The sequence below is a fragment of the Calliopsis andreniformis genome, chromosome 9 (genome assembly GCF_051401765.1).
Source record: "Calliopsis andreniformis isolate RMS-2024a chromosome 9, iyCalAndr_principal, whole genome shotgun sequence".
Lineage (NCBI taxonomy): Eukaryota > Metazoa > Arthropoda > Insecta > Hymenoptera > Andrenidae > Calliopsis > Calliopsis andreniformis.
Window position 1 is genome coordinate 16,308,470 of NC_135070.1, and position 18,907 is coordinate 16,327,376.

Below are 18,907 nucleotides of genomic sequence, written 5' to 3' on the forward strand. Positions count from 1 at the left end.
CGAAAATGAACTCCTCCCTGGAAGATTGCAGAGCATCGCAAAAAACTCACTAATTTCCCCCGTTCACCAGCGACTAACAGAGTTTCCGCTTAGATCCTCTGTGTATATCCCTATCGTCTCAGCGGAGCCGCCTACTAATTGCTGGGACTATAAGGAGCTAATAGTATTAGCACGCCGAAGTCTTCGGTCCTGGGAAACAATTAGCTTGAAAGGCACGTCGAGTCTTTCAACGAGATAAGTAGATTACCCTGTTAGTCCAGCAGCCACATTACACGTAGGTGATACACTTCCTGTGGCAGCGTCTATCTACTATTTTCGTGGGCTACCCTGCGTGGTCAAAGCAGGAGGACCACCTTGCGACAGCGATGAAGATGGTATTGTCGCAAGGAGATTAAGAACGTGAAGATAAGACACGAATTGATTGATTCTGGAGCGGAGTAGCGTTTGTGAAAACTTCATTCAGGATTTTTTTTAATTTCAATTTCTGTCACTGACATTGTAAAATTATAAACAATTGGAGAACCGATGTATATATTATAAAATGATATTTTACGTGACAGAAAGAGCAATGTAATGATGCCCTGACGACGGAAGCAGTGCTGAAAGTCGATTTTCAGATGACGATAACAACTACCGGAAGGGGAAATCTCTACTCAGGCATTAATCACCGATAAAATCGTCTTTCTTGCCCGAGTAATGATCGTTCCCAGATGGTGGCTTCTGAAGATTTACCGATATTATGATAATAACGTTAACGTCCACAATTAATAAATAAAGTAATAAACGATCCATTAAGAATTTAATAATCTTATAGCATAAGCCACTATTAATTGCAAATTCAGTGTTTATTACTTGCCTGTAAATTCTACGCAAGAAATGCATCTCCTTGCCTATTAACGAACTTTTCACGTCCCGGCTATTACAGTCAGAATAGGATTAATAAATATTAGGTCATTTGTTAAAATATCCATCATTTGAAAAACTTATAATTGTCTGTCAAATGAAAAATTGTCGACAGAAGTTGAGTATAAAAAATAAAAAATAAAAGAGCTGTAGTATAGTTCTGAGTTGCTATAAACTGGTAAAGGTGAGAAACAGTTGTGGCTACTAAAAAGTTCGGGACAATTACCACGCAGTGAAGATAAAACCATGAAAGTACTAAGAGCCCCTGGAAGTCCGAATATTTTATCCGCAATTTGTCCCACAGAAATCATCATACTTCCGTGCAGGGTTGCAGAAACGCGAATCATGAGGTAGCGCGGAGAATAAAAACGGTCTCGCAGCCGCTGGAACGGAAACTTTATCGCTTTCTCGAGCTTTTTATTCCCCATTGGAAGGGGAGAGGATCGAAAGGAACGGCGGAATTAGAGCACGAAAAAAGAGGGCGATAGAACTCATTTATTTTACGTCAGGAGATCTTCAAGGAACACTTTGATGCTTTTTCTAAACAAACTTTCCTTTTAAAAGCTCGATGCCTGTTAAACGCTCGGCGTATCGTTCTAAGTGCATCCGTCTAATTAAAAACCTTCAAGTAATAGTTTTCATTCCTACACTGCTGGTGTTGTACTTTGCCCTATTCCCGAATCAGTGCATCGATTTCAATGAAAACTTTACACGTAGCTTCAAATTTACTCTGACAATGTAACTTTCTGCAGAACACTGTACAATTTTTCACTGTGTGAGGGAAATGGTACGTTTTGCGTGTCGAACTCGTTTCGAAAACTACACATGATGATGCAACAGTTAAAATACCAAAGAGAATTACGACTTGGAACAAAATGTATTTTTATACTCTCGAATCGTAAAAACTTGCACGGAAAAATAGTGTTCGAAACGAGTCGAACGGAGATTGCTATCGCTTTGCAAATGTATAACGGGGTGTACCCGAAGTGGCATTTTTCCAGGCACTGAGCGCAGAAAATTCGACGAGAAAAATACTGAGGTCTGGAAATGAGGTAAAAAAACATCGAAAGGTGTTCAAACAAACGTTAGAACACGTCATCTCCGACTGTATTTTAAGCCCGTGGCCGTGGGTATGCGCGACTCTGTCAATATTTGCGACTAACTCAAATGACATATCGTTGCTGTTGAAATGTGCCATTAAACATTACAGTACCGACTTTCACAGCTCGCACAGTGCTGCATTGTAACGCAAATAATGCACGTATCATTGAAATCACTCGGAATGGATGCACGTTTGTTCCCACTCGACCAAGGGATGAGAGATAGACTGTGCATAGTCAGTAAGTGCATACATATTGCTAACCATAATGGTTGGGTAATCGACGTTATTGTATCGAGGTTTTATAGGAAATATCCACTGACGTTGCTTCGAGTTGGAGACTTCATGAAAGGTAACGCATACATCTGATCTGCAAAATAATAGTTTCGATGAAAAATATAAGTTTCTTCAAATTTAAAATTTTCAAATTTTTGAATTTTCAAATATTCAAACATTCAAATTTTCAAATTTTTGAATCTTCAAATATTCAAATATTTAAACTTTCAAATTTTTAAATCTTCAAATATTCCACTTTTCTGTCCAGATAATAAAGTTTCCACACACTGCATGCATCGATCGATGTATAGAGCATTACGAGCAACGTTGAAATGAATGACAGGGGTTCAATATTACCTACTAGTCACGCAACTGGACAAGCCATACCTTTTTATTAGGTTGCAAGTAAAAAGAAATGGTACAAGACCTAGTGGAAGAGTTCAAGAGTTCCTAGCTTTTCTATATGATCAAATACGATTTTTTTGCATATGCAACGATGCATCTGCAATCACATCTCCCTTTTAAATATCGCTAAATTTTCGAGCAAAAGAATATTTATTCGTTTGATGTGAAAGGGTTCCATTTTGTAATGTGTTACAATATTTTACCTCCGCTCCCTCAAGTTAATGGAGATGCTTCGACATTTGCATCACATTAACGAATCGTCATCATTGCGACAATTAAATTTTACAATATTCGAAACAACTCATGTCGGAAAATATTTTACGCAGAAGTCCCGATAGTTCTGACAGCGTAATATATTATAGAATACCGTTACAATGAAATGAACCTTTAACACATACATGTAATAAGAAGAAACAATGAAAACGACTGTCATTATTACAAAGCATTGTTTAATGTTTCACTGAAAGGTACTGACTAGCATTATTAATACTAGAGAATACGAAATTTGAAATACGATAACGCCTACTTGTTCGTTTCATTAATATAAGAACCATTAATAAAGGAAATTTCATTTTTTTTTAATACTTCAACTGCCTCGTTACAAAAAAAGCTATTACAAGAAAAGAGGCACTACGAAATATTTAAAACAAATTGATAAAAAGCAGTTCTTCTCGATATTAAAATCATTATGCATTTCTCTGTGTCGATTTTCACCGAATATAACGCGGTGCTAATTCTTTAGAAATACATATATATTTTGACGTAACATATTTTCACAAAGCTCCAAAATATTGAAAAATGCTATTCGAAATCGATCAACTTGCAATAAATATTCCAGCTTTACGAAGTCGTTTCAAATAGAGATTATTCCCCCATTTATTCATGCAGCTGAGGTGCGATTGCATACAGCTATCCTGATGCAGAATTAATTTCATTTAACCTAGAGCTTCGCCATACACTCCGTCAATTTGATTGTCCTTCTGCACTCTATCATTCAAAAACCGTCCATCCACGCCACTAATTCGACGCCCATGACACGATCCTATGTATTGCGATGATTGTCTGGTTTTCCTATTTAATGAAATGTGACTTAAAAAGCCGAGGAAATAAATTCTCTCCTAATTTTCTAAGCACACCTACCATTATTATTTCAATTTCCCAAACTATTATAATGCGTAGCAAGTCTAGAAACCTACACTACGAACTCAAGTTAAAAACTACGGTTGAAATTAATATTCTAGGCTTCTAGGGTTCACCTAGAAGCTTATCAATCCGATTGACCCTCCACCGACTCTATCTCCATAAACAGCCCTCGCTGCCATTACTCCAGCATTATCGATTCCATTGCCTCCTGACGCATAAAAGGACCGTCTTTGTTGCGGTTCGCGGAGGAGCTGCAAACATCGAGGCAACCAAACTGAAACTGCTTTCGTATCCTCTGGTCGGGAGTACCTCTCAAGTCAAACAGCAAAAAGTGGAGGGAACAGTCCCCTGATTAACGGAGCTGTACGCAAGTTACGACAAGTTTCACGCCGCGTTGGCTCGGTCGGCGAATTCAAACTTCGTTGGCTGATTTATCGCCAAGAAAAGAAGCGATGACAGGAAATTAATTAAGAGCACGCAGAGCCTCAGGAAAACCACCGCGGGAAGAATGATTCCTAGAAGTGCGCGAGCGAAAAATTCGTAAGTGGCGGCTGCGCAGCGCTGCGAGGTATAACCGTCTGCACCTTGTGAGAAACTAAGGGAGCAAGGATAAGACGTGGTTTAGACGCAAAGGGAGAGAAGACTAGTTGCAAGACCTGCGAGAAACGGGGATCATCCTCACGCTCGCGTAATAAGCAGAAGTACAATTTGAACAGAATGTCTTATGTGGCCATGATAGGGAGCATCGTATGGTTTTCCTGTGTTTACAGTAGACGGTGAAAGTTTTATGCGACCTGTAGAACTTACTCGGGGAAACTAAGCTTGCTTCGTAAGGGAATTATTACTTGGAGGGTTGTTGCGATTTCGGGGAGAAGAACGTGCTCGCAGAATTGTTGGATTCAAAGTTTCAGGCTGGAGCTTTTGTTAGCACTGTTGCAACATAGATGCTCAATTTTGAATTGGTAAATTGTCCATGAGCAAATCTTTTATTTTATAAGAGGAATTATTTTTATGCTTTTTGGGTCTGTGAAATAATTATTCCAAAATTTGAGATAGTTAATCTTGGAATCAAGCAAGCATGTATTATAATATATTAAGTATCTTTCACAGATTTTGTACCTAATTTAAGTCTACTTTGCATACATTAAACACACAAAGCCTGAAGCTGAATTTAAAGGGAAAGACAGATGCTCTTCGTAACATATTTAGTAATCCCATTATAATGTACTGAAGTATTACAATCTCAAGTCCTCTATCATGTAAATTTCTTGTAATAAACTTGTCTTATCTACGTTTTGCTTGAATATTAACAGAAGATATTTTAAGAAACTTAAATCTCAAAGATGTAGGTCATCATTAAAATTCTTCAATATATCAAAATTCTTATACAATAAAGTTCGAAAAGAAAATCTCAACCAACTGGCAGCAAATCACTGCGACAGATGCGGTCAACGATGAGCTAACTCAATGAGAACAGCGAAATTCGCAACAGTGCTAATCAAAGTAGGAAGGAGCAAAACGGGGGATGCAACGAGACATTAAATTAACTTTCTAAAGTAGAACAACGGTTGGCCCAAGTTATCAAGACGTACGGCTACTTGGTAATGAAGAGTAAATGAGTCTTCCCGTATTCTGGCCGAGTTCAATTTGTACATACACCTGTTATTACTTTTCTTGCTCGGCTGCAGGCCGCGGTGAAACAGAAAAATAAGCATAATAAATGAACGAGGTGGAAAGTGGCAAGAGCGGCGCGAAATAACAAAAAAACTCGGCTCGGGATACGGAATAAGACGAATGAAGTCCCACCAGCGTAAGAATATCCCGAGAATGAATGAAACGAGTGATGAATAAGTATGAACGACCCAGCCTGATGTTTCCATTTCGTTGGAGCAGTGGGAAATGTTCGGTTGAAGCTTCCTCGTTGGGAAAAATTTTCAGAAAGTCTTGGAAGGTCTTACTCTGCAAAATTCGTGCGCTGATGATACCCCTTCGAGGTTAATTTCAGAAGTCGACACTTCCTTTAAATATTACAGAGTTCCTTTTATTCGATCAGGAAAAGTATAAAGAACTCTTAACCCTTTAATCCAGTAAGTTTTGTCAGCGTCTTCGGCTTTCCCAAAATAGTCGCGTTAAATAGGAAAAGGTACTTTGTAATGCTCTAAAAATAAATGTCTAGACACCGAATTCTATAGCCTGTAAAAATAAAACATGTGATGATGATCAGATAGACACTCGATGTTGATTAAATTCATAGTATCAATTTAGTGAGAAACATTATTTTAAGATTTATTTTAAGATTTCACAAGATTTCACAAAAAGTAGCTTCTACCACTCCTATGCATTAGCCCTTTGATGTATCTTCCACATTTCCTCTATTTTGCAACCAAATCTCTTGCACATCGGATAAACACGCAGGAAAATCCTGAGCTGCGAGCCAAAGCAAAAAGGGAAGAGGAATAATAATAGCAGAAACCATTTGGTGGTCTAGAACACGCGAGCAAATCTGCGAGCTGCCTTGCTGTAATAATTTTATTTCATGTAAAATAGCGTCGGGAGCAGAGACATAGAGAGGTTTTTACTTTAAATTAGCCAAGGGGCACGTGTATCGCGAGCGAGTCCAATTTGCACGTGTTCGCGTCATCCTTTCTCTCGGCGAAGTAATGTGTAATCTGCTTGATAGTCACGACACGCATCCCTTGTCGGATATGGAACTCGGTGCCTCGTCATATCGCGGCGACAGGGCTTTCGGGGCGGATGGTTGAAGCGAAACAAAGGGTGTTACATGGCGCCAAGCAAGCAGGCAACCAGGCAGGCAAGGCATCTCCCGCGCGTAAGATGGAAGAGACAGCTGCGCGTATCTCAAGTGGAAAATCATTGAACTGCCGAGCGTGTACGAATTAATCCGAATGAAACTGGCGCATTAAATTAAATTAAGCCGGGGGTACAAACTGGGAAGCGAAGTTTGCCAGTGAGGCGTGCTGTAGCATGGACCCGTGAGCCATTGTTGCAGCCTCGATTTGCAAGTGAAATTCCGCTGACCGTATCTCGTACCATTCGTCATATTTTATCGCCCAACTTTGCACGTCGGAATTTTAATATTGCCTACTTGATCTCCTCGCGAACGCTATATTTCATTGTTGGCTATGATTAAGGGACTACAAATTGTAATTTCCAATTGTTTACGGACTAAATAGAATACTATCAGACTCAGAGATGCTAAGTGAGATTCTGAATCTAATAAGAGGTAACTGCAGCTGAAAGGTGTTAGGAATTTTTTTCCTTCTCTCTGCATAGCTCTATAAATCACGAAAAATGACTCTTCATTATAGTAAAGCAATTCACTTCAGATTTCAAACATACCAGTTCGTCTATTCACAGCTGCGCCACTCGCCAAGCACGTAACCACTCTTAAAGATTTAATAAACCGTTGCGTTCAAAGTTTCTCGCCCGATAAGAAGCAAAAGGCAAAGACAAACGTCCGCTCGACGTCCAGCCACGAATCACGGCAGCAGTCCACGGAAGAATAACGTCAGAGATTAAACAGAAACAATAATGGGAGCCGGTTCACGCTGCTTCTGACTGCGCACGCGACATATTACGCGCATTATCTGCATCGGAACGCGACTGCAGCCCGCCAAAGGTGAATTACTCCGTTCCAATTAATGCTAATAGTATTACGGATCGCGACGACCCCTGCACGATAATGCGGTCAGTAATAAGGTGAACCAATCGCGTTCTCTAATTAGTGGGAACGCACGTAACGGGCTAAGCGCAACGTAACGGGGGAGGATATCAAAACGCGTCTGTCTCGTGGACGAGGGATTCGTCAAGCAGCGACGAGCTTAGCAGCTCTAATTGGCGCATGTTTCGCGTTAACATCTGCTCCTCGGAAGCTAGCTGCCGGAGGATAGGGACACTCCCTCGCTAACGCAGCTGAAGGTAGATTAACTAATTAGAATGGCGTACATCCGATGTGACCCAGCGATTAAGATGGCACAGACGACGGCTCCTGAACTTAAGCAGGATGTAATCGTCTTAGGTCCGTAACGACCATCGGGATGGATTCGCATTAATCTTCAGGCGTGTCTGGAGCTGCTTGATATGCCGCCCGAGGATCCTGTGCACCCCTTGTCGACCCTCAAACGAGGAACCACTACCAGTGACACGCACAGATACGGTGCATCCTTGCGAAACGGCTTCTCGCGCGTTCCACCCAAGATTGAGCGTTATACATTGCCACCGAAACGGAGACGGGCATTGTGCTCTTAGGAAAAGTCTGGAAGCCCAGGAAACTGTTCTCGCGTTTTCTGGATGGAAGACCGCGTCGGGGACTTGAATGAATGTGACTCGCTGGGAGCGTTTGCTGGAACGGCTTCTTTAGAAACGTTTTATTACATTCGGATGTTTCGGGGAGAGAGAAGATAAACGTGAGGGACGTGTTTCTAAATGGGGAGAATGTCTATAGAATACAGTTATTAAACGCGAAACAAAGCAATGAACTGTCTGAAATAAGACCTCTGTAAGATAGCAGTGGTTGTAACAGGTAACTGCTAGGGACTTACATGTTTCGCTCAATCAGTTAAAAGAAGAAACGCAGGAAATGTTTCCACCTCGTTCGCTTAATATTTTTTCCTGTCAACACGTGTAACGGAAAATCAATATTGCACGCAGTTAGATGTTATACAGCTAGCGGGACACGAATTCGCAGTCTTTCACGCTATTCCACGTACGTGACAACATTACGTATCCCCCGCGATTCCTCGCGTATTTCTCGAAGAACATTCGCCGTGCACGCTCCATATAACCACGTTCTCGAATTCCAGGGCTGATGATAAATTTCGCTCGCGATGCCATACGTACGTCAAGATCGTCGCGAGGGGTGACGAGAGGAGAGCAGAGAAGAAATGCAGAACCGCCTGAATGCTTCAGCTATTAACCGCTGTCGACTGAACTACAACCGAAGGGTCCTGCTGAAGTCGAACGATCGCAATTGAAACATTAAACCGCTATTACGCCGCCGTAATTACGCGTTCATTATCGCCTCTGGTCACGATACTACTGGAGAGCAACGGTGAGCGTACGACGCACGGAAAAAAGAAAATGGGGGAACATGGCAGCGACGTAATCGTCGTGTGAAATTCATCGTGTCCACTACAGCGAAACGCGAGAGTTCGACAAACTCGCGCGAAACACGTGACCTTAGGCAGAGTTCGCGGAACATGGCGTGGCCGAAGGCTCGTTTGGTATTCAAACCGTGGCCCCTTGACTACCTATGCGTTTCCTTTTCGGTTCCGGCCGGCGAATACGGCGTCGGAGATGCGATAGCCGAGGCAAGGAGTCGTTGCATCGCAACCGATAAATCTCCGTGCCGCTCATATTGGGAGCAGAAACGTCCTGGAACGGTATCTAGCTTTTCCTAGCTGGCGTCTTGTTAAGGACGCTCGTAAGAACTCAGTTTACGACACGGACGTGCTTTCTTCGTTGTTTGGGAAAATAAGAGCCGGGAAAAGTCTTTGAGATTTACTGACAAAGACGAAACGTCCGAGTCCGCGAGAGGACGTTAGTTTATGGGATGACTTCAATGTTGGAGCTTTCGATATGAGGCTTGAAGAAGTCCTGGGAGTCTTTGCTTCTGTCTTGAATATTCGATATACTCCTCAAAGATTATTCCAGAGAGAAATGTGTAGTACATTGAGAACAGAAAAGAATTCGAAAATATTGTTTCTTAGAGGTTCAAGAAACTCAAGAAAATTAGGTACTTTTTCAATACTTAAAAGAAGGAAAGAGGGACATGTTATGAAAAAAATGGAGGAGTTTAAAAATATAATATAAAGCTCTATCAGTAGTCCTATGATACGCGCACCAACTGCAGCACACTCTGAATATGCAAATCAACCAATAAGCGTGTCCCGGAGAAGCTGTAGAAAACGGGACCGCGCGTCTCAACCGAGGGAATTTAGAAGAGAGGAACTTCAGAGGTCGGGGAAAAAGAGCAATGATAGGAAAACGATAGAGAAAGGGTGGAAAGGGCCGAGCGAGGATGCTGCGTCTCGATTTACGTTTTACGAAGTTAATTGAATGGGTCTACTCTCTCCCTTGTCGTAAGATCGCTTATAACAACGGGGGTGGAACGGAGCCTATGGAAGCGCAAAATGGTTATTATCTCCGGCGCCGCAGACATAGCTGGCTGAGCTTCTGATTTACGAGCTGCTCTCTCGACTTAATCCTCACATCTACTACTCTCGTTCGACCCCCCTCAGCTATCCTCGCGATCGCTGGAATTGGTCCTCGACTTTTGAGCTCCAACGTAGGAATTAACACGGTGAATGCCTGTATCGGGATCAATGCCGGCGACTTTAACCGACCGTGAAAACGGTTGATTGCAACCTGCGTATCCCACGAACGGCTGGGTAATGTTGAAACGACCTGACGTTGCGCGGTAATTTCTTTTCAGCGCAATGGAGACTCGATTATCCGAAGTAATCAGGGGACACGCTGCTTGGATAATCGAATGATTATGTTCTGATGCCAAGGATGAAGAAGAAACTAGTTAACCGGAGAAATTTCATGTTCTATACAATGTAGAAGTATCTGATTACAGTTACAATTTTCAAATATTCAAATTTTCAAATTTTCAAATATTCAAATATTCAAATATTCAAATATTCAAATATTCAAATATTCAAATATTCTAATATTCAAATTTTCAAATATTCAAATATACAAACATTCTATACCCCAATAAGAATGAAATTTAAACGAAATTATATTCTCCCTATCCAATGCGAACCAACGAGCCTGCAAGTTGCATAAATTTGCAAGCAAAATTTTGCTTTAGTCGCGGCCGATACAGGAAACTTAGCTGGAGCAGATCTCGCGCAAAAGTTTGCCAGCTCAAAAGTTGTAACTGTAATCAGGAAATCCTCGGGGCGGACTTACGGCGGACTGCCTAAGGAAATTCCTTCCGCGGGCTTGATAAATGGCTAGCATCAGGAACTCGTTCCCGCGGCTCACGACTCTTTCGACCGTCTCCGAAAGCCGGATCGGTCGCGCGAAACAAACCGCTCAATTTGCGGTCCAGCAGTCGAACGAATGAGCCCCAGCCGAGTTTCAACGAGTTTACGTATCGGTTCGAGACTTATCCCCCGCGAGCTGCCGCGGATCGTGTCCCGTAAATGGCGACATTTTTCACTGGCCGATTGAGCTGCTCGATACATGGTAAGATGTCGTTAACACGAGTGATTGCAGCATCCCCTAATCCTACGAATTTGCTTCGAATCCTTGCGCTGCAGGATTTAACGAAAACCACAGGAATACTTGGGGATAATGGTACAATTCTGCGTGATAGGCTGTCCTACAGAGAAGGAGTAATTTGATATTAATCAGTTTCTGAATAAAGGATTCTCTTATCTCTCAGATCAAATATAGTTCCCTTTCGCCGCGTTACACATTATGTATACCCAAAGTTGCCTTTTACATGTGTATGTGAATCTCACTCCGAAGTTTAGGAATGAATATGGTAATTTGGAATTTCGATGCCTATCCCATCAAAATAGTCTATCATATCTCTAAAATAATTCTTATCGGTCTTATTAAAAATGTTTGTCTCAACATACTCCCTTAACTACAGGAAAATAAAATAAAGATCTTATAGTATACCTTACAATAAACTTCAGTATTACAGCAACAACATCACTTCTGGGGGTTGGAAATGATGATAAGAATATTGCATACCTGTAATCAGAAAAAGAATTATAATTAGTCACAATTAAATCCACTCAATATAGTCATTATGCGAATGATGTGTGATCATATAGAGGTAATATTTAAATAAGCTTTCGGTGAGAGTGCTCGAAACGCAAAAGTTAATGATAACTTGTATAATCCTCAGTGTAAGCTATACAAAATTGAAGAGATATTTAATGTTAATCTAAAAGCTTATTTAAATATTCACTCTCCACGTGGGGGATTCTCTCATCAATAGAAACATTTAACAAACGAGGGGATCAACTATCAAAGGATCACCGAAACGACATCGAAAATGCAATCGACGAGAGAGATACGAGAACCATTGCAAACAAAAAAAATCACCTATTTTTTTTTTCAATCCACCGTTCGTCGAATTCGACTAGGTCAGCTTCGGTACCGAATTGAAAGCGTACTCTCGTGGCTTAATCGCGTTACATTCTGATAAGCCAGAATCCAATTTGGCCAATGCAATTTTACGAATCCTTTCGTCACCGACGTCGGGATTTCCTCGTGCCAACAAATATGTCCCGAGCCCCGAACCGAGCTAATTTGTCACGGGAGGAACGACAGGTTCGCGATTTATCATCATGGAATGCATTATTAGCTGAAAAGTTTCAGCCAGCAGCCGCAGGACTGTCTGTTCTTTATTTCAATTTCAACTTTCCCGAGTTCGTGACTTCTCCCCTAACTACTGGAACGGTTTTATAGTCTCGCGGGCGGGCCCTCCAATAAAATAAACATTCTTCGGGACTTTTCGCGCGAAACTTTCCACTTTCGCGCGGGGACGTGCCCGCGACAGCGTCGGGGACCCGTTTAACTCACGGAAAAATGAAGTTTCACGTGCAGGACGTTGCCTTCGCCAAGTTTTACGAGACAAGAGTATTACACGGAAATTTTACTACCGCGATAACATCCTGTCCCAATATCCGCAATATCCGGAATTCAATATTTATAAAACGAGTGCGCAATAAGGGAGCACCGAATCAGGTAATATGCTCAGTATCTCGAATATCCGCCTCACCGATGAATATGAAATAGTTTTCTAGAAAAGATATTGCCCAGATACTAGGACAGTTCTTTTTATGGGGAAAATATTTGGGCGTGTTTCATTTTGCGATTTAGAGCTATATAAGTAGGGACAACCTGAGATATTTGAGAGGACATCAGCTCTTGGCTGACCAAATTTTGTTTCTATATTCACACATTTAGGAAGGTGATGAAATTTTCACATCATTATTTAGAGTGAAACGAAACACTGAAATCAGACCTCACGTATCTCAAGAAGAAGTCAGAAGAGTACACGTTTCCAAGGAATTTCAAGGCAGCACGATAGCTTCTATTTCCTGCAGCGTTCGTCTGACCACAACAGGTCGACTCTCCGTCATTTCACAGATGACTGAAAACGTAGAGAAGAACAGTGAGCGTGGATCAGAATCACGGTTAAACGACACGAGCAACTCGTCCCCCCCAGAAGGGGTTTCGTCAGTCGTGCCCGAGCCACAGTGGAAATTGAAGTTGGACACGAGAAGAGGAACGGTTCGCCTCCACGTAGGGCACGGAGAGCAATAACAGTTTTTCCTGGGAATACTTTACATCGACAGTGCACGCTCGGGGTGATTTGATCCAAGGGTAAAGGAATCCAAAGGCGAAGGCAGCCCGCCTCGCACCCCCTGGAATCCGTGTATCGGATTTTCACAAACGAAACGAGCAATTTCGCGGCTCAAGAATCCACTCTGGAGGGGCGACCGATCGGACCCCATAGCTTTAAAGCTCCAGCTTCGGGAAATGCCCTTGAGTGTTGCCGCGGATACCAGCACTGGCAGAAGTGACTTCGACCATCGTAGGATCGATCTCCGTCGTTTCCTTTTCCTCCTTTTTTTCCCCTCGTCCTTTTTGCTCCGTTTCTTGCCACCCCGTTATCTCTCGTTCTAACGCCGCAACTGCAGCCCCCACGGAATGTAATCCAATCGAGGGCAAAACGGAACATAGTTCTTTCACGGTAGCTCGATGGTAAAGAATACGGCTGGGGCATGGGGAGCATGTACAAAATGTTATCTGTTATTCCAAGAAATACTGCCAGGGGGAGGACGAACATTTTACAGCGAATCGATAAAAACAGGTGCAAACGCACCAACGGGTTAATCTCCTTGGTCAAAGGTGTTTGCTCGACAAAGTACATTTAATATACATTAATGGGAAAAGGCTTGAAATTAATTGCCAATTTTCGTTGAAATTCTACACTCTTAATGCTGATGTATTTGTTATAAAATAATGAAATTTGCAGAAAATGAGCTTTGTTAATTACATAGATCCTCGAAGTGTAACTAATTTTCAGTTCCCCATGCAATAACTTCTGTAATAGGAAGTATGGCTGGTGGGTATGAAGTGGTTATAAAAATAGTGTGATGGTAATTTTAATGCGTCATTAAATACGGAGTTGATAGCTTTTTAATATAGGCTGTGAAAATACAATAACACTCTTAATGCCTCTCATCGTTGTAAATTTTTTCATAACGGGCTATAGTATCGATTTTATCTAAATTCAAGATTCTATGTATAACTTTTTATAAACCTCAAGAAATTTATTATCTATCTATCTCTGTACTTTACTAGAGTCAGCAAAGAAATAAAGTGTTTAATTAAAAACAGTTTTAATCGTTTTATTTACCCTTCGCTTTATCTTAATTCACCACATACTCATATTTACACAGGTGATCTACTTTCTCCTTAAACAGAAGATTTAACCTAGCCAGAAAGCAGAAGTTCTATGTAACCAAACTCAAGCACCAACAAACTTTAATTACAGCTGCTATTTCTACCATTAACCCCAGCCAACAAGGATCTTAAATAAACTTACGATTCCTAAAGGTGGTAATGAAATTACGCCACAGCACTTGATGTCCACCCCAACCAGAATATCTCACTCAATATCACAATTCCTCCATCTCTGAGCACTCATTCGTAATCCAAGAGTTAACCAAACGACCAACTTCACAATCCAATTAATAATCATAGTTCAGTTCCAGCCAGCCCCAAAATACACCGAACGCCGAAGAAAGTGCTCTCGAGTCTCGAGCTCCCAGCGACCAGAGAATATCTCGCGTGCCAAGGACTTCAAACGACGGAACTGTGTCTTTCAACCCCGAGTTCGTGCTCGCACCCCTTCCCGTGGAGTTGCACGGTCCACTCCGAGTCTCGCCCTCTCGGTTCTACAATCGGATTGCTCGCATACATTGGCTCAAAGGTCACGGAACGGCAGGAGGATGCTCGTGAAAGAGGGGGGACCTCGAGCAGCGGGAAGAAACGGGTCGAGTTGCGAACTGCTTCGATTGGCCTCCTCGAAACCGTGCCGACTCTGTGTACTTATCGACGTAATCTGTATTGAGTGCAATTTCGAACGGTCGTATTTCTTCCCGATCACGGTCACACAGCGTGCCGCTGGCTCCTGTACGTGTGCACACGCACGGAAATCCGAGCGATGTGCCGAGTTGTCACGCTTGTAACGTCGGGGCTCGTAATGTCCGCGATTTAATAACGAGTACCCGGACTGGTATTGATCCCCGCGGGAACTACGAGCACCGGCTGCCGTACGCGAACACGTTCGAGACGTGAACTCGCCTCTGACGCGTTAATTCGATACATTAACGTTCTGCTAAAAAGAGATTCGAAACGGATGAGTTATCGGAGAGAGAGAGGAAGTTGCAATCTCGACGGTTTTTTATCTGGACCAGATAATGTCATGCTTCTCTGGAATCATTTTTCTGGCTTTATTAATCATTTTCTAGGATTTTCAGATTTTTCAATTTTTGTAAATATTATACTTTAATTCTTGCACGTTGATCGAGTAATTTACTTAGAATAGAGACCTCACTTTTGGGTGATGGTATGCATTATTGCTTAAGCAACTGATTATGTGCCACGGTTAATATTATTTATTTCCCAATGAGATCATTGTTCTGAAAAATCGTATGCTCCTTTCTCTAATAAATATAATGTGTCGACTGAGCGATACGCAATATGTATGTTTTCACTGAAAACGTATTGTGCAATATTTCGTCGGTCCAGTGCTGTTCGATTGTCTGCCATGGTCTGATTGTGTAGTGTGAATGGTACTTTGTATATTTAATAGGCTATAATACCTAATCTATTGTTTTCGCGATAGTATTGCAAGGGAAACGATAATTTGAATGGGAGTGCAGTATCGTGTATAAATTTATCGGTCAGATAGAATTCAAGGTACAGAATTACGTGTATAGAAAATACTGAATAAAAATGAACTATTGCAACACTGAATCATACAATAGTTGAAGATAACATGAATAGAGGAACTAAGGCAATAGAACAACTTTCACTGAATTCGACGAGTCTATAAGTCACTGTACCACCGTCTGATTAAACTAACACGTACAACTGATTTCATTGCTTCCAATCATTTTCTTCTGATCGAAGATAAATCACCTCCCTCGCTTTAGCCACGCAAGCAACATCTCACTCCGAAACACGTAGAATGAACATTGTGAGAGGAAACGCAAACAGTTCCTGGAACATTTCACGCAAATAGACGTGAAATGAAAATGTGCCCAAAACAGAATGATTCCCGCCAATAACCAGACCTATTTACCAGCGTCAGCCTACTGTACATGGTAACCAGGAAACAAATGGTAGCAGTTGTAGCAATGATTAATCGTAAACCGCGTCATAGAACGTGGTTAAGTGTGGTTAATCATCCAACCTGGGTCCAGAGGATCCCCTCAGTGGGCCATGTGACAGAACTATGGCGAACCACGATTGTTTGACAGATAGCCGCGTCAAAACAACCATCGCGTGGTCCTTGTACATGCAGTCGCCATGTGCATAGACCACTGACACCTGTCGTGGCTCTCGGAGTCTCTGTCAGTTGAACTAACCGTTCGAACAATAGGGTCCCATCCTCTTATCCAGCGGCTCTCATACATCAAGAACGAAGCCCACGCAAGACTCGCGTGCAGTGGAACAGAACGTTCGAACATTCTTGTTAAACACAATGCTGGGTGGAAATAGCTGTAAATCAGTATAGCGATTCGTTCCATCGCTAACATTGTTTGCGAAATCGTAGTCGAGGCTGCAATTAACTTATCAGGAAATTGGGTAAAAAGATACATAGGTAAGACATCAAAGTTTAATCTCTGGCGCTAATAAGACACGGTTAAGTGGTATTCCTAAGAGAATCTTAATGAAGTCTGGCTTCACGATTACTTTAGAAGCATGAAACGATCGTTTCGGTCAGTAAAGATAATGCAATCACCAAGCATGTCGTAAATTGTTACACTGCTATATTCTGAATGTCCACGGATGTTAACCAAGCAAACGGACGTGACAATTTCTCTAGCGTGTTAGACATATCACAGATTCGACCTAGCGTTGACCCAGGTCTCGCTCTATGTGGTGCCTAACAGAGGTCACACGGACTGGGGCCACTGACACCTGTCGCGGGTTATCTGTTAGTTTGAGCAACCGAACAATGGAAACTCGAGCTCATACCTACATGGAGATCTCGTGGATTAAGCGATGTCTACCTTGCTAGACAAGAATGTTCTGCATGTGGGGAAGAATGGATCAGCCACAGTAGAGAAGAAGCATTTTCTAGATTAAGGTTAATGTTACCTTCGTCCTTTTCGTCCGTTCAATAAAATCCATTGCATGGGTATTATTAGGACTGGACGAAATCACTTATTTAGTGACCTCTAAAACCCTACGAAAGTAGGAGGTCTGTGAAAGCAGAGCAGAGATCGCGTGTGTTCTATTCAGCATGTGACTTAAATAGTGAATAAGGGACAGAGGATTATTCGACTCTCGAGACCACCATTTCGCGCACTAATCCGAACTTCAGAATTATCTGGGATCGACTCCAGCAACGCAGCATAGTAGAGTATCAACAAAGAGGATCGGCTGTGTTTACTGGACAGTGTCCACAAGGAAGTATCTGAACGTTAGTCGCGTTGAATAATTTCCATCGAATCAATTCAACCGTTGCAGAGATTGATCGAAATTTCTATTCTCTGGTCGGCCTTCGATCTACGAAAAATCCACAACGAAAAGAAGTGAAGAATTTCCTTTCAGAACTAACAAGAAAAAGAGTCTAAAAATCAAGAAATAATTTAAAAGTTAAAAGACATTCATACACAAAATGATAATTGTAGCAATAAAAAATATGATTCACTAGTAAAATTAATCTTGAATCTCGTTGCTAACTACACGAGGTACTTACAACTATCTCGAACGTGATATGGGTATAGCACTACAGACACAAGATACGCCGTAAACGATCATTACTAGAGACGGATCCTAATTAATGAACACAGTTCCAATTTGGATGGTCAAATAATTGAATAGCTCGTCAGTGAATTAAGCATGTTAGATGGAATTACAACCTAGGGAAGTTATGCAACCTCTAACTCCTTTCTACTTCAATGTAATCCTACAAACAATATACAAGATTCAATCCACGATGAAATGAAAGACCACTTAATTAAAATCTATTGACTTTCGATGACCTATCGAACAGTGAAAACAAATTAGGTCGTCTGTCTTCGATATTTATGCGTGATTTCCGTAAGCAGGATCGTTTGCAATCAAGCTGCCAACATTAACGTGGCTATTCGTACCAAAGCTGTGGTAATTTTTGAGCACGGGTCAGTGAGGATAAAGCTACGATCAACAATTCATGTTAGCCTTCACTGGATGAACTGCGCTTCAAGAAAAACATTCAGCAACGTGAAAAAAGTGTTGACCTGCCTGAAAAAGAAATGATAAAAAAAAATTCGCGAAAGAGGCCCTCATGAAACGAATTTTCAGAGAAGAAATAACAAGCAGATGTTATATTCAGCAACCTAATATACTTGGTAAAAGCGTATTGTTCACAGGAAAATGTAAACTACATGACTAGAAATACGAAAAATATTATATTTAGGTAGCTGACCCATTTACGGATTTTTCAGGCTGTATAGTAGCTGGATATATTCAGACTACCTCAATTTTCGGAGCGGACAAAAGCAAAAGCATCAAAAGATGGAAAAATGAGCAAACGCAGAGCGGAACTGTTCCATTTGACAAACTCTGCGTACAGAAAATCAAATGGGATTGAAAGAAGGATATTTTCATATTTTATACAGACCCGAGCTGCTGTAATCCATGCAAGTGGCTAAACTATGTAGGGCACGATGGAACTCTCATTCAAATTTCAGTTATTATTTTAACGAAGGATCCAAAAATTCAGGTCGTCCTTGTTACAATTTTGCCTGCAACAAGACCTTAGATTAGATACTATTTTTACTAGCAAAGTAGCTTAAACAA

The 18,907-nt window shown here is 41.5% G+C and overlaps 1 protein-coding gene and 1 long non-coding RNA gene across 2 annotated transcripts in view; one reads left to right on the forward strand and one right to left on the reverse strand.

Annotated features, from left to right (window-relative positions):
* Positions 1–18,907, reverse strand: part of LOC143183447 (uncharacterized) — a 63,718-nt gene that overhangs the window by 10,830 nt on the left and 33,981 nt on the right. The gene's annotated exons all lie outside the window — the stretch shown is intronic.
* Positions 2,159–2,648, forward strand: LOC143183446 (uncharacterized). The gene is made up of 2 exons (XR_013002601.1): positions 2,159–2,354; positions 2,547–2,648. It is a non-coding gene; the product is annotated as an uncharacterized LOC143183446 (long non-coding RNA).